At 38.3% G+C, this 5,000-nt stretch overlaps 1 protein-coding gene across 2 annotated transcripts in view; it reads right to left on the bottom strand.

Moving 5' to 3' along the window:
- The window catches only part of LOC138060599 (adipokinetic hormone/corazonin-related peptide receptor variant I-like), a 198,838-nt gene that overhangs the window by 30,181 nt on the left and 163,657 nt on the right, over nucleotides 1-5,000 (bottom strand). The gene's annotated exons all lie outside the window — the stretch shown is intronic.

The raw sequence follows: 5,000 nt of genomic DNA, 5'->3' as shown, positions 1-5,000 counted from the left end.
GTTTAACTGGCTGAGAGCGAAAAAGCAATCGATATACATGCTGCAAGAGGCCCACTGCTCGGAAGGCACTATCAATATATGGACTTGTGAGTGGGGCTATAAAACGCTTTTCAGCTGCTGCAGCAGCAACAAGGCAGGGGGTTGGTATTCTTTTCAATAATAATTTTGATTTTCAGATTCACAAAGTTTTCTCGGATCCGAATGGATGCTTTATAATATGTGATCCTCGTTGCTGATAGCAAGCGTCTGACTGTGGCTAACATCTACGCTCCGAATGAGGATGATGCAAACTTTTTTCAGTTTTTTTTCGATCAATTATTAAGCTTTAAATCTGAGGAAATTAGGCCTTGCCAGGGGGGTGGCCTTGCCAGAACACACCAAAAAGCATTAAAGGTGATTCAAGATTTGTCTGAAAATCTTGGTTTGACTGATATTAGGAGACCCTTCAACCCTCAGGCCAGGAGATTTACTTGCCGCCAAAACCAACCAGCCATACATTGCCGGCTCGATTTTTTTCTGGTAAGTAAATCATCCTTATGTGATGTAACCCATGCAGATATTGTTCCTGGCTTCAAAACGGACCATTCTATGATTACTCTGAATATAGCTCTTCACTCGAATCCCAGAGGCAAAGGTTTTTGGAAGTTGAACACGTCCCTTTTATCCGAAATAAAATATTTCCAAGAAATTAAAACAGCAATTGAGAGCACTGTGAACCAATACAAAGACGATACCTCGGTGAACCCGATGATTATTTTATTGTCAATGCCATCTCGCATTCCTGAAATCTTAATTAACATCAATTGTTCCACCAGACTGAATGGACCAATAACATTATGCACATTCAATGCTCGTTCGGTCAAAAACAAGAGCGCTGATATCGTGGACTATGTTTGCGATTGTAAAGCTGATCTTTTTGCTATTACGGAGACTTGGCTGAGCGCCGATGATGCGGCTGACGGGTACAAGTTTATAGACCACCCCCGCTTTGGACGTCGTGGTGGTGGAACAGGACTAGTATATCGGAGTTCATTGGGCATTAAGAAAGTTGACGCGGGAGAAAGGGCTTCGTTTGAATTCTCCGAGTGGATTGTTACGTCACCATCTCTGTACAATCTTCGCCTTGTTATCATCTATCGTCCACCATACTCTGATGAACACAGAGTCACCACCAATGCCTTCTTGATAGAGTTCTCGAATTATCTCGAATCCGTCCTATTGTCCGAGGAGTAGCTACTGATAACCGGCGACTTTAATATCCATGTTGATATTGTTGATGACCCCGACTCTCTCAAGCTACTCGATCTCTTGGAGTCTCTTGGTCTTCGGCAACACGTCAGCCAGCCTACCCATGTTCACGGACACACACTGGATCTCATTATCACCCGATACTCCGATCAAATTGTCCAGGATCCACCGCAAACTGATCGCTTTATTTCGGACCATGCATCGCTTCTTTGCAAGCTACTTCATGTTAAACCAGCTGTGACTACTAATGTGGTCACTTACAGGAAACTTCAATCAGTGGACATGGATTCACTCAAAAATGACCTAGCTGCCTCTGAATTATGTCAAAAACAACCTGAATAATTATCTAATTTCGCCCTGGAGGGAGTTGACGCGTTTTTATGTAACTATAACGCTACTTTGTCCAGAATGATCAATCGTCATGCGCCATTAAAGGAAAAGACTTTGAGGGCTAGGCCAGGGGTGCCTTGGCACAATGCTGATATAGATAACGCTAAACGAATACGAAGGAAAGCTGAGCGAAGATGGAGAAAAACCAAATTGTTGTCCGATCTGATTATCTTTAAGTCTAAGAAAAACCATGTGACTTATCTCATGAATCAGGCTAGACAAGTGTTTTATACTAAGTTTATAGATGAGAATAGTGTTGATCAAGGAAGGCTATTTCGAGCCACCAAGAGACTTCTTGCGAGAACGGATGAGTTATCTTTTCCTGACTATCATGAAAAAACGGCCCTGGCTAATGACATCAATGACTTTTTTGTACGTAAGATTACCAGAATCCGTGCAGACATTGATGCTACTGAAGTGGATGATACAGTACCCACTGAATCAGGAGTAGGAGATCTTTGCACATGCTTATCTTTAAGCTCCTTCTCCTTCTGATTTGAATATCAAAAATATCAGACTCATTGATTGCATTATCCGATATGCCATAGAAAAGAATATCCCGGGCTTGTTACTTTTTATTGACTTTGAAAAGGCCTTTGATTCTATCTAATGGTCCTTCATACATGACACATTGAGATCCTACGGCTTCGGTGCTTCGCTAATTAACTGAGTGAAAACCCTGTATAGTCATACCGAAAGCTGTATTCTGAATAATGGATAGGCAAGTAACTTTTTTGATATTCAAAGAGGCGTCAGGCAAGTCTGCCCACTCTCACCTTATCTATTTATCCTATCGGCAGAGGTGCTTGCCACAGCAATTAGAATAAAATACCAACATAAAGGGAATCTCCGTAAGTGGTGTGGAAATTAAGTTAAGTCAGTACGCTGATGACACAACACTTATATTAGACGGGTCACGTGAATCTCTCGTTTCATCTCTTGCAATGCTGGACGATTTTAGCAAAGTCTCTGGCTTCAGACTCAATGATAAGAAAACGGAGGCTCTATGGATCGGCGCAAGTATTGGAAATGATAAAATTCTATTATCGGGAAAAGAATTGAAATGGCCAAAAGACAAAGTAAAATCCCTAGGGTTATGGATTTCAACAGACTGCAAACTATCTGCATCTTTAAACTACAATGAGACACTTGAAAAAGTTAAAGAAATTCTAAGATGCTGGAAATACCGTCGACTCACACTGATAGGGAAAATCACTGTTATCAAGTCATTAGTGGTCTCCCAATTAGTTTATCTACTCTCGCCTCTCTGCTCAAACTACAAGGTCTTAAACGAAATAAACGATTTACTCTACACTTTTCTATGGAATGGTAAAGGCGACAAAATAAAACGGAAGGTAATGATCAATGATTTTGGTCTTGGCGGCCTAAAAATGATTGATATTAGCTCCTTCAATAAATCATGGATAAAAAAATATTTAGATAACAATAACAAAGGAAAATTGAAAATCTTTTTTGATAAAGACCTTAAAGTTTTTTTCCTACAATCTCAATGATAGAGACACCTTATCGACAATAACAACTTCCGACGTCTTTTTAAAAGAACTATTAGGAATCTGGGCGGAAGTTAACTTTGAGCCTGAAATAATGTCAAGAGAACACTTTCTGGATCAACAACTTTTGCATAATTCCCTAATAAAGATAGCCAACAAGACAGTTTTTTTGAAAAACTGGTTTACAAAGGGAATAACTCGGGTGAAACACCTGTTAGGATGAGACAACACTTTTCTCTCATTAAATGACTCCTGCTACAAGTATGAAATAGACCCTCGCCCTCTCAGTTTCTACGGATTAATATCGGCTGTAAAGTCTCTTCGCAGTAATTCTAATTTTCAGAATGTACAAAACGCCGACTGCGAATTTGAACCACTGTCAACAAAAATTTTACAAGCCATAAAAGCAATTACATTAATATATAAAAAAACTGATAAGTAACAAGGGTTTAACCCCAGAGTCATCTCAAAAGAAATGGCTAGAAGATTGTAGTCTACCAATAAATGACAACATAAATTGGACTGATGCCTATCTCTTGGCTAAAAAATGCACGAAGAGTACTAAGCTGATAGAGTTTCAGTTTAATTTTTTACATAGACGTGTACCAACCAATAGCTTCTTATTTAGAATAGGCCTAAAGGATGATAAAAATTGCAGTTTTTGTCACACTTCCCCCGAGTCATTAATTCATCTTTTCTGGTCATACCACAAAACAACTCACTTTTGGAATAAAGTTACTGAATGGCTGAAAAACTTAAATTTACTTCGTAGAGATTATACTTTGACGAACATTACTGCTTTGGGTCTGAGGTCAGACATCTCTCATTTTGCGCTTTTTATCAACTATTGTTTCCTTTTAGCACGATACCACATATAGCTCGCTAAAACAAAAGAAAACCATCCAAATCTTACGCATTTCATATGCACATTAAAATCACAATACGAAATAGAAACAAAAAGTGGAGAAACAAAGAAATGGAAACCTCTTGCAGGATATATGAAGATTTAATTATAACTTAAATTATATTATTTATACCTATGTCTATTTATCTCCCTTCGTATTAGCTTTCTCCTGATCTCCTGTCAGATGCATAGCTGATTGTACCTGTAATGTATTACATGCCTTTGATCTGTTTTTGATGTTTTATGACCTAAGCTGGAAGGATAATTATGTATTTTTCTCTCTTTTTTTCTCTTTGCCCCTGGCCGTTACTGTAGCTGTTAGTAGTGTACTGCATGTCATGTAAATATTGTGTAATTACTATAAGTAGAGTAAATAATTAGCGTAATATTATGTAAATAGAGTTAGTGAGGTAATCGTATTTGTATTGTAAGTATTGTTTTCCTAGTGTTATCGTTAATATAATTATTGAACCATTAAAATTAAAAATAAATAAATAAATAATAATAATAATAATAATAATAATAATAATAATAATAATGATAATGATAATAATAATAATAAAAAAAGATTATCGTTGTAATAGCACCAAGCGAAACTATCCAGAAGCAGAAGATAACGGAGACCGGTCGATAAAAAAGCCAAGACATGATATGACGGACTTATGCAGGTGACCCCTACCGAAGAGCAAGAGTTTCAAAAAGCCACTCATTTTCACACTTGTAGAGAGGAGCTTGGTGCTAATCTGGTTCAAGAGCACTGCCATCTTACTGGTAAAGTCAGGGGGGGGGGGGGGGCGGTCCTCATGGTGTGCAATTTGAAGTTTCATTTCACGAGTCGAAGTTCCGGTCATTCTTCATAATCTCAGAGGCTACGACTCCCACTTCATTATGCAATTCGCGGGTCAGAGTTGAAGAACAAGGACATCAGTTGCACTCCAAACAATGTG

The sequence above is a fragment of the Montipora capricornis genome, chromosome 8 (genome assembly GCF_036669925.1).
Source record: "Montipora capricornis isolate CH-2021 chromosome 8, ASM3666992v2, whole genome shotgun sequence".
NCBI lineage: Eukaryota > Metazoa > Cnidaria > Anthozoa > Scleractinia > Acroporidae > Montipora > Montipora capricornis.
Note: the sequence above shows the minus strand (reverse complement) of the source record. Positions and strands in the feature narration are given on the sequence as shown.